Source organism: Platichthys flesus, chromosome 13 (genome assembly GCF_949316205.1).
Source record: "Platichthys flesus chromosome 13, fPlaFle2.1, whole genome shotgun sequence".
NCBI classification, from domain to species: Eukaryota; Metazoa; Chordata; class Actinopteri; order Pleuronectiformes; family Pleuronectidae; genus Platichthys; species Platichthys flesus.
The window spans coordinates 5431167-5442883 of NC_084957.1; the positions used below are offsets into that span (position 1 = coordinate 5431167).

Sequence of the window (11717 nt, forward strand, 5' to 3'; positions counted from 1 at the left end):
TTGAATTGTTGAACTGACAGATTCTATCTGTAAATTTCAGTCAGAGATAGGGAGAGTGTAAAATGCATTGAATGCAGCAGACTTGGATTAAACATATTTAATATAACATATATATTTATTGTACAAAACTGCAACAGTTTTTTCATTTTAAAGTAGTGTTTTCTTTATATGGCTGCTTAAATGATCACGCAATCAACCATGAAAGAAGATTGTAGCTATACACATGACAAAGATAGAAATACTGACGGTTGTTGAAGCTTCCTGTGACTTCCTGGTGGGGGGGCGAGGATCGACCTGAGCATGTGCAGTGTGAGTGTCATCATTAACACGTGTCTGATTAGAAGAGTGAGATCCTGCAGAGTTTCTCCGGTGGCCCTGGATCTGTGAACGTGAATGTGCGAGTGACAACCAGCTGTTAGACACGTGCCCTGCACGAGGCAATCTGGTCTTTAATGTAGTCCCTGCAGGGACAGATGCGAATCAAGGACTGGTTGATGAGCAGGGGGTCAGACTGGAACAGACAGTGTTTGGTACCGTTGTAGGCAGGAAACCCCAGGTCACTGTCGGACACTTCTGATGTTTGACAATCTACATCATTTCTGGAAAAACAAAAAGAGGCAATAATCAGCAGCTAGGGACAAAGTTATAAAGACTAAGATTGTAATGTCAATGGAAATGGTCAAAAGCAATTTACAGTTTTTTTTTGTCTCGTGAACTCTTAGTTACTCTTTCCTCTATTTCAATTTCTAAATTACCTGTTATTTATCGTATATATTTGCAAAATGTCAAATCATGACTGAAAAGGCAGAGACAAAAGACAATGAAAGACCATGGAAAGACAGTGACGTTTGACTTGAAGGCAACCTCTTGAAATTGAATCATATCTTTATATATCCCCGGGTCACCTCACAGTGAAATGAAACATCTTCTCAATATTGATGGCAAAAAGAACAAGCTATATCATTTGCTACTGAATAATGTGAACAAATATTGGGGGAATTCTGCATAAAAGATGTAATTAAGGTCGGTTTTGACTCATATGATCAGTTTTAAATCGAATCTATTGTTATTCCAAAAGGTTTTTCAATGGTATCATAGAAGTCTGTGTTTGTGTGTGTGTGTGTGTTTGTGTGTTTACTCGGCAAAATCTTTAACACTGTTGAGCTATGGGAAAAACACAGGTTCACAGATCCTTCCAACCCTCTGACACGCCTGTTAAAAGGAAATGCCCGGCTCCGCCTTCACATCCAAGACTGGGGCAGAAGTCCTAAAGCAAAAAATATATCAATCTATCATTTTAATTCATAACTCTATTTCCTCTCCATCGTTTAGGCAATTACACAGACAGGCTCCAACCTGTTTCTCAATCAGGCCGCTGAGCCTCTGGAGCATCCCTTCACACGTGAACTCATAGGGAAGGTAGGACTCAATCTGAAAGGTCGAAGCAGAATGTTTAAGATGCAAATAGCTTCACTTCAGTGTGATGGTGATGGAAAATTGTGTGAAGGACAAAGTGAGGAAGGTATTTCATGAAGTGGAGCCTGTATTTTCACTTTTCTGTTTGAGAAACAAGTGAATGAGGCACAAGTGGAAATAATCGTACACTTTGATTGAGAATAGCAGTGAGAGCTTTCTCTACTTCCGTCTCATTGAACATGTCCACCAGCCATACGTACGGCTCTCCTATGGCCTCAACGTAAGGAGTCTGCGATGTCAGCTACAACACAAACTGATCAAGTGTCAGAAAATATCTTCCTGTAAAATGATTTGATTCGTTCTGGCCCATTTCACTGAGGTTTGACTCCACCAAAGGTAAAATGCTCTCATATCTTTAAATAATATATCATAGGAAATGTCACAGCTTGGAACATGAACACGGACCTCTCTGATGTTGGGCTTTCCTTTGAGGAACTCTGAGTTCAAGCTGCTCAGTGGGGGGGTGCAACCGCGGGTTCAGGAAAGCACAGCCATTGGCTAAGGCGTCCAGAGGGTCGGGGCCTTTATATGGGAAGGAAAGCCCAACAAAAACCTACAGACCACAGATAAAATAAAAACATTTTTTTCCACATGTATACAACATCTATTATATGTAAAGTAAGTATGATGAGCACATGCACTTGTTTATTTTCACCACAAGGTGCCAGACAACACCAGCACAAGAAATGACTGCACCTACAGTTCCTGCTTCTATACACAGGATCCATCAAATTCATTTCGCTTATATTTTAATTATTTTCAAACATGATATGATGAGCAACAGCATTTTCTAATGGTTATTCTACAATGTGGACATATTAAGAAACATGCAATGCTGCTTACTTTACACTGATGCATAAACAGAATATGTTACATTCATGATTAGTGCAAATAACTATTTAATCCTTCAAAGCAAAGATCTGTTTGTGTTGCTTGAAATCCCTGCTTCCACATATAACAACATATAGTACTGTGAAAATATTGTGGGCACACAAGGTGATCAGATCCTCAGTCTTCATGCAGGTGCTGGTCCACAAGTTATTCCGTAGCAACAAGAATAAAACATTCAGCTCGAGTTTCAAACAACTTTCGATCAATAACTAAATGAACAAGTAGTAGCTACTTGTGGTTCCCACATGAATCAGATCTCTAAACACCAAGGCCTGATTCCCAAAAAAATGTTATAATGAAAATCCATTTATTATTCCCAAGGGAATTAGTGAAAAAACGATTTGCAATGTGAAAAAGAAATATGCCCCTTTTTTCTGGATCCGCTCCAACAGTTAATTAGTTCTTTCTTGGCCTGTGTTCCATCCTTCAACCAAGTTTCATGAATATCAGTCGTTTTTTCAACCTCTTGCTGACAAACCAATAAACAACTTCCTCGACTGTAATTGAATACAACAAACTTAATATACACAACTAATTATCCACATTAAATGTATAAAATCAGGAAACTACTTCCCATTGCCCTGTGCTCAGAAAGTTTATGACTTTTTCCTGATAAACAATGCTAAATTATTAAATTAATGAATTTCCTGCACAGAACAATGTCTTTTAAAGTGTCAGTCTCAGTATCGTGTGGTTGAGCCACCTTAGAAATGGTCACTTTTCTGGTTCTGTTAAAGTTTAAATCCCTGGTAAAGGTTGTCTCAGAGGAACGATCCCTGGGTTTCAGAAGAATGTTAAACAACTGACACGGAACACGTTTAGTGACTGAATGGAAAGTTCACTGCTGAATGTGCTGCTTGAACTTGAACTGTCTGAGTCTTCTTTTGTTATTGGGAAGAAGTCTAGATGATTCAGAATTCCTCTTATCAATAGTTGCAGATAAGTGTTAAACTCATGCTTTGTGGTCATGTCTTCAACATCAATTTTTCAAGTCCAGGTTGGGGCAGAGAGAAATGCAATGCTTTGTAACATAGTGGAAATATTTAGCATGAGGAAGTGGAGCCTCAGTTCGTTTCTGGATAGTAGGAAGAAGAGGAGACACTTCCTCCATCTTTATACACAGCCTGTGATATAAAACAAACAATCAAATGCTGTAGAAGAAAGACTTATTGAACATGGTGTAGAGCTGCGCTGGGGTCAGCCTGGAGCCACCGAAGGGATTTTTAAGTTTGTGCTTCTGGGCCCAAACTGCATGATTGAAGTCTGGTTCAGTGCCAAAAGTGTCCAACACACATATCATGCATCTGGTGGACACACAAACACATCCCACTTATAATACACTTAATGGGAAATAACATGTACTGTTTTTTAACAACACAACCTGTAGCTCCATTATCAAAACACATCCTCTACAATTAAATATAAGATGGCCAGTGTTGGGGGCGCATTGAACCCCCAACCTCAGCAAGCGGACGCCCGGACATCACATCTGATTATTGTTGAACATTGTGTTTCAGAAGCATTCGCATTAATATACTGCAAACTAAGGCTTTTACAAAGCAGCTGCTGGGATTTGCTCCCACTCGTCCACGAGAGCATCAGTAATGTTGAGTCACAGTGATCTGCCTCAAAGCCAACTTTTCAATTCTTCACAAGAACGTTGGATGTGATCAGATCAGTTGTGTTCTTCCCAACTTAAACCAGAAATGAGATCATAAAAGTAAGAAGAGGAAGCAAAACGAGTGGTTTAAAACCACTATGTGTCTAAAATACACTCTCACTGCTCTCTGGAAGATAAATAAAGGATTAATGATCCATTTATTAATGACAGATAGACTATTTATACATTCTAAATATATCTGTACTTCAAAATTGTACTTGGAAGGTATGTAACAGTTTGTAAGGGTTAACTGAAGCCACTCAGTAAACAGTACTTCTGCTTCACTACTGGAAATAACCACATCTTTTGCAATTGTGTAGCATGATTTGAACGCTTCAGTATGTGCAGCTGAATTTCACACTGAAAAGCACATACAGTCACACATCAGAGTATCAGTGTGTTGAGCTGTTCCCCACCCACACATCATTCCATTCAATTTACAGAAATGTTCATACATGAGACTTACGATTACATGGAGATGCAGTTATGTGGTTGAAGGTTGAATGCCAGCACGAGCAGTATGGGAGTCTCTCATGTACCGCTATAGTTTCCATACACTCCAGCCAAATCCAATCTGCATATTTTTCTCTTCAACCTAATCGTTTTCTCCCAAACTCAAGTGGCAGTGAAGTGTGTCCAATGTTCTCCTTCCACAGCTATGATGAGTGATCACCTTCATCGTAAAAGGTTTTTTATCAAAATGATACTGTTCTCCATGATGACAAATGTCCCCCCCCCCCCCCCCCCCCCCGCAGTGTGAGGGGATGTGTGTTTATAAAAATGATATGAATCATCAGGCCTCCACACTCATCTGATCTCAAGCCAATTTAACTTCTACGCTGTGAAAGAAACTATGCGAAGAACGGTTCCAATCTGGCAAGTTAACAAAAACAAAATCTAGCCCCCTTGTTGCGATTTTGGCCACTGAGAGACATGGATGAGAATAACACAATTGTGGCAGTGAGCCTCATTTGCAAATTATAGTGTAAATCAGGCCAAAGTGAAGGCTCCATGGATACTACACTGTACCTAATCATGCAGCTTCAGAATGCACGATCCAGTATCTTTGAAGGAGTGATGTTCATTCCTCCAGTAACGTACAGAGATGTACAATCAGGGCCGAGGTGCATTGAAGCCGTCCTGAAAACCAGAGGGGCCAAGAAAATCCTGAAGCGGTTTCGCTTCATTGTAAGTGTATTATTCTATTCCTCTATAAATGTAATGTGTTTCAATATGTATTCATACAACATGAGGTCTATGGAACAGAGTACCGTCGATATATGAGTCACTGGTTAAAATGATTATCTTAAAATCTGAGGCTGAAATTGTACAAATTGTTGATTTCTTTATCCTAATATATACCCTTTATATTTTAATACTTTATATTTCGATACTTTATATTTTATTACATTATATTTTAATACTTTACATTTACCTCGGGTCTTGTCTGCAGAGGCTGGCATTTTTTTAACAATCGTCCAAACTAAACCCCTTAGGGTTAAGGGTTAGGGTTAGGGTTTTTTGACAACTGTTGGCGACCACAGGTTCTCTTTAATATCGGAGGAGGAGGGGGAGGTGACACATTGTCTCAGTCAATCTCACAAGAATATGCGACTGATAAGATAATGACACTCACTTGTATTTGATCCAGGATTTCTGAAGTACTTCCTGAAACTGTCTGAGCCCAACGATGCCCATATAGATCAGCTTTGTTTTTGATTTTGACTGACGAGAGGGGCAAACTAACGAGACAGAGAAACAAACCTAGAATGAATACACAGGAAACAATCAGGGAGAAATTAACAAGCAGATTATAACTTTAAAAAAAATACTACAGTGTGATTTTTTCATCTATAACCTCTTGTTTAAATCTAATTTTGTCTTCTCCCACTTTTTATTTTCACAACAACATCCTGATGGACAGCCGTCGGCTCTTCTCGTGTGCAGCCCTCACTTCTTTAGATCAGGTACAGAGGCAGAAAGGTGAAGATGGTGACAGAGGATTGTGAAGTGTGGAGATAAGGTCACTCCACTGGACTAGTTCCCCAAGGGGGCCGGCCACTGAAGGACCTGTCTGCTGTTCTGAAACCTGACTCGTCTCACTGGGCTCCAGGATCTGGGGAGAGGAAGACGTCGTTTGGCAGAATCCAGTCATTATCATTCTCCGTTTATTCATGTCTGTAGGGCTGTGGGCTCGGCCCCAGCTGTTGAGCTCCATCAATGGCCTGTATGTTGTCCCTTCTGATTAGACGTTTGTCAGACCCTGGTGATGAAGATCTGGTTTTCAGTCTTTTGTTTGCTTCTGTATCAAACTGACTACCCATTGAAAAATTGCCAGGAATATCAAGTAGAAAATCTGCCTCCATTGTTATGGTAAACTGCATATCTGGAATGGAGGAGTGCCGGAGCACCACAGACAAAGTAGAGCAGAGCTTAGCAAACAGTCGTTCACAGGATCAATGGGGAGGTCAACATTACGTGTTTGGCTTTTCGCTCTGTGAGGTTGGTTTTGGCTGAGAGAGACAGGGCGTCTGAGCTCGACCCAAATCTCATCCATACTTTGAATTCTTTGGTGAATCTCTGGTGGACTGTGTTTTTCAGAGATGAGTACAGACCCTCCAGACTGGTCCACAGTCTGGTCAGACTCTGCCTGCAAAAATCAAAGAGACACAAATTCACTGCTTTGTTGAACTTTAGTGCTGATATATAAATTCTAAATCTGATCACACTCAAACAGCCACTGCTTTTGTTTAGATAAGCTCTGCTTGTGCACAAACTGCAGGGCGCTTGCACTCAGATATATTTGTGTCTTGAATAGTGCACAGAAGCTTCAGCTCTTCTCCTTGTGCTTCTCTCCACGCTGAAAATGTCTGCTCTTGGATTTTTTCTTATATTTATTTTTGTCAAAATTCCTGAAAAAAAATAAATATGCAAGGGGTTGTGGTGAGAGTTGAAATTGTCCAGCCTTTGTTGTGGGTGTGATAGCTTGCATAGAAAATTTGGTAAAAGCTACAAGCATAAAAAGCACAGAGAGAAATAACAAAAAAAAAAACGCGTCTTGGATTCTTTGGCCTCGTCGTTACCTCCGACGTTTCTTCCCGAAGAGGAAGATCGACCTGGGAGCACAGAGCACCACGATTCAATCTTCAACACAACACGGAGAGGAAGCGAGGGCGAGTTAGACCCAAGCATTAACACAAACATTGCGTTGCCGAGCAGGTGCTATGTGAAATTGAAACCAGCTGGGTACCTCGCAAGACTGCTATAACAGGGATCAGTCCTCCACATCGCCTTCATCCACTGGAGCAACAGCAAACCACAATGGCCACAAGAATGTCAATACAGTGACGAGCAGAACAGCACCATGTCCAAATGTCCAAAATAAATCAGGCTGTTGAAGCAAGAACAGCTTCAGAATAAACCCCAGATGAGCTACGGGTGAAGATTGCTGCTCTACCTCATATCACATTCCAACTATGTTGAGAAACTATATGTTGATATTGTTTCGGTGAGGAAAACAGGCTGTCATCATTGTGGAAGAGCAAAGTTCGTTCGTGAAAGTGAAACACAAACAATGCAGTTTTTGCTCTATGCATTCAAATATAATAAGAGTCAAATGGTAGGAGATAGCAGTACAGACTCCTGATGATCGCTGTATGCATTTCAATTAGTCATTTCATGCTCTTTTTAATTGGTGATATCATTAGAAAAAAGAACTGGAGTAGATTATTTTCTTTCATTTCCATTCTGCATAAATAAACATGAGCTGACCCGAAGTGGGAGATAATGCCACTTTAATGCAAATGTAGCAAAACCACATTAGTTGATTAAAAGTCTTCATTAACATTCGAGGGTGAAGCCCGTGGGTTTTCACCTCCTGCTTGAGGAAGTCAATTTTTTTTATTTTTTTTTAAATCCAACTCTAATTGACAGGGATTCAGCCAATTTGTGGTGTGTATCGATTCTGTCTTTAATAATTCTACAAAAACTCCTGAAGGCCCATGGGAGGAATAATGAGTCGATTCCTTCAGTGAGTCAGCTGCTAAGTTGTTTGCTCAAACTCCTTCCAGCAGTGAAAAAAAATAAATGAATGAAGGAAAATAAGAATCTGTTTGTGTTTCTATGTGTCTGTAAACCTTTGAGCATTGCATGTGAGCTGGCTCTGCAGTAAACACTCAATACTTACTCTACACTGCACAATAAACACAGTGTGCCCAACTATAAACAATTGTACAGTGTGGTGGGATTTAAGATTAAAAATGTATTTTGATTTAATTGATTCTGAAACCATGACAGGGACCTATAGTCAAAAACATTTTTAACGGTGTCTGAATTGTTAATATATTACCCAAACCTTGCTGCTTGTTGCTAAGTAACTGCTGACAGAATGCTTATCCTTTTTAGTTTTGTTTTATATATTTTTTGTATTCATCTACTTTTTATCCATTTTTTTTTTTTAAATACTACATTTAGGCATTGTCTTATGTTTTTTATAATCTGTCACAATGTTATTAACATTTTACGTAAAGCCCTTTGAATTGTCTTGTTGTTGACTACGTATACACAATTAAACTCTCCTTGTTGATTTCACAGTAGCTTCACATCATTGTCAACAGTAACATTGAAAATCAGTTACATCAGTGTTTACTAAAACAGTAATTGGAATACGTTAACATATCAGACCTCAGCTGGAAATAGTCCCCATCAGTTACCACTCATTCTTAGTTGTTTTGACGGACTTGAACCTCTTCTGAGATACACCTCTTACATATGAATTATTTAGCTTGGGGTGGTGTGTGACAGACACTGAAAGGATCTATGGCACCATATATTTAATTCGTTTCATCATTTAGTCAACATGTCCGTTCTTTTCTATTAAATAGCGTTCTCACATGCTGATTAAATGTAATTGCTTTCCTCTGTACTGATCTGGTAACAGTTTTTCACTGTTAAAAACAGACAAGGTGTGAATATAGTTAGAATCCTCCTCTTAATTCGATCACAGGTAATTTAATAGTTATTTGGTGGTTTTGCTCTCTTCCTTCTCCACCTGTAGCTTCCGGAGTTCCTTCAAGTGAGCCACTTGCTGCTGCAGATGCAGGTTATCAGAATGCAGCTGCTTGATGCTTGAAGCTTGCATCTGAAAAGGACAGTGGAGCCAGCTGACCGCTGTGTATCACTATTCAAAGGGTATTCAGTCAATAGATATGTTCTGCCTTCACAGTACAAGCATATGGATTTTACATCTGAAAACATTTTAAAATCACATATGGAATAAATGTAAAACAAACTTGTTTCCTCGTCCCTATTCGATCCCATCTAATCCCCTTGGTTTCACATCTGAAGTTATATTGGCTCCACACATTAAAACCATATGGGAAATGCGTTAGGTTGGTCAGTGAGGTTGGGGAAATTCCAATTTTAATTGAATATAATAATACATATTCACAACTATGATATTAAAGGTGTGCTTACAATAATTTGAGGATTTCAAAATGTTCAGGAGATAATCCACAAACTTGACAAATCTCTTCAAGTCTAAGAGACGTGAGCGGGGAAGTGGAAGTGTACAAAGTAGTTAAAGGCGAGAGAAGACAGAGCGGAGCCGGAAGAATTTAGAGAAATTAAGTCTATTACAACATATTCATTTGAAAACAAAAGATTGTTCTGACATGAAAGAATATTGCTTTTTTTTAAATCTAATGTTAGTTAAATAGCCTGTTTTTAAAGTGTGATTTTCAAAGAAATGGTTTCAATTACTATCTATTCATTGGCACTGCAGTGGCCTTGAACTTATTCAAATAGGAAAAGGAGCCCAGGGTGAAGAGCTGCACATTCACTTCACTGTTTAAAGGCCATGTGAGGAGCAGAGCTAAAGAACATTAAATGACATCTAGATTCTAACAAAATCACTTTGAAATATAATTTTCTTCTCCTTCATGGCCACTCTTTTTTCACCTCATCACTTCTTGTGTTTATTTCTCATCTTCAGCCCTAGGCTTTTCCATCCACACTTTGTCATGCCTCTTCAGTTTTGTGGTTGTAACACAAAACACTTTTGTCCATTCTGAATGGGAGCAGATTAAGGTATTATTGCTGTTCTCATCAGCAGTGTCTGGTCATGACCTTCAGACTTTACGTTTAGTGTGAACAAAAGCGCGGTGTGAAAGGTGCCTTGGATCAGGATTGCCTGCTCTGACAATTTAATGTTTAAACAGCAAAGACGTTCATATAGCTTCCACAATGATTTTATAGAGGGAACGAGACTAACAGAGTGACATTTATTTAAAAAGTTAATGGATTAAAAGCAGAATTATTGACAATATGTTAGGCGCACACTCATCTACAAACAGAACAGTGTCAAGTAAGATAGATGCAATTAACATTTGTTGATCCCAAAATGACAAATTATGATTAAAGTCTTTAGTCCACTCACTGAAATGCAAAGGGAACCAAAACTAGCTGGATCAAATGTAACAAAGACCTGAACCTTGGTTTGGACCATGGGGTTCTGGATTAAATCAGCTGGTTCTTTACCTGAAGCATTTTCCATGTTATCAGTAAGTTTCAGTGGCTGTGCAGTGAAAAGTGTCATCGTGTTATTTAGCAGTGTCACTGCCTAACAGTAGCTCGGGATGTTGGATACTTAGATCCAAGATCAGATCTTAGATTAGCTCTGGATTTGTTAAACAACATGTTGCTTTAGAGGCCACTTAAATGTAAGTGGAAGAAGGAAGACACACACCTGGAGGAGATACAGTCAACTCAGATGATATCAGAGCCCAGCAGCACACACGTGGTCCTCCGCAGGCGGCGCTTCAGGATTCTCATGTCTGGATGACGTGTGACACTGGAAATCAAAATGAAGCGATTTTAGATCACAATGCGAATGTTAAAGATAAAGAAGAAACATAAAGCTGGGATGTGATGATGACAAACAGCAGAACACCTACAGACTTGGTGAATTAGCTTTCTGCATTTCTCACGCTACTTTGACTCGTTCCTGACCCGTCACATTGCTTTTCAAGTATCAAAAAGAGCTAAACTCAACTCCTCAAACACAGAGCAGTCATCTCTAACCTTGAGAGGGTTGACCATTCCTTCCAATACTACTGAATGAAACTAAAATACAAGTTCTTTTAGAAACATAAAATCTCCTTTCTGTGCCTTGACAGGATCTGTCAGGTGGAATGACCCTGTTCACCCGTTCGGCCACATACTGTAACTCCACGATAGTTAGCTTGTTCGCTCATTTGTTCTTCATCATTCATTACTGGACAAGCCCGTGTACTGTACATTATCAACATTCATCTGGAAGTTTGACTATTTCCAAGCATAGAGGCGCAGCAGGATCAGTTTATCACGGCTGGCATGTTTGGCAATTATTTCAAAAGTTCACATTGAAAGTCTTTTTATATAAGTAAATGTCAACGAGTTTTGACTCAGGCTTGGATGCCATAGCTGGTATAATATGATTTTAATTCATTAAATGTATTTATATAGTGCTTAGTCTTGATTACCACTCAAAGTGCTTCACAGTACAGCACAGTTTGCCAGTCCCATTCATACAGTGCATTAATGGGCAGCACTTTTACTACAAGAGGCCGTTCAGGGTTCAGGGACACTTCAGAAGGCGGATGGGGAAGACTGGGATCGAACCGCCCTGATTGAAGGACTACCGCTCTACCCC

At 39.5% G+C, this 11717-nt stretch overlaps 1 pseudogene; it reads right to left on the bottom strand.

The window, feature by feature from the left end:
* Window positions 1–415: 415 nt before the first annotated feature.
* Window positions 416–11125, bottom strand: LOC133967001 (alpha-1,6-mannosylglycoprotein 6-beta-N-acetylglucosaminyltransferase A-like; annotated as a pseudogene).
* Between the last annotated feature and the right edge of the window lie 592 nt (window positions 11126–11717).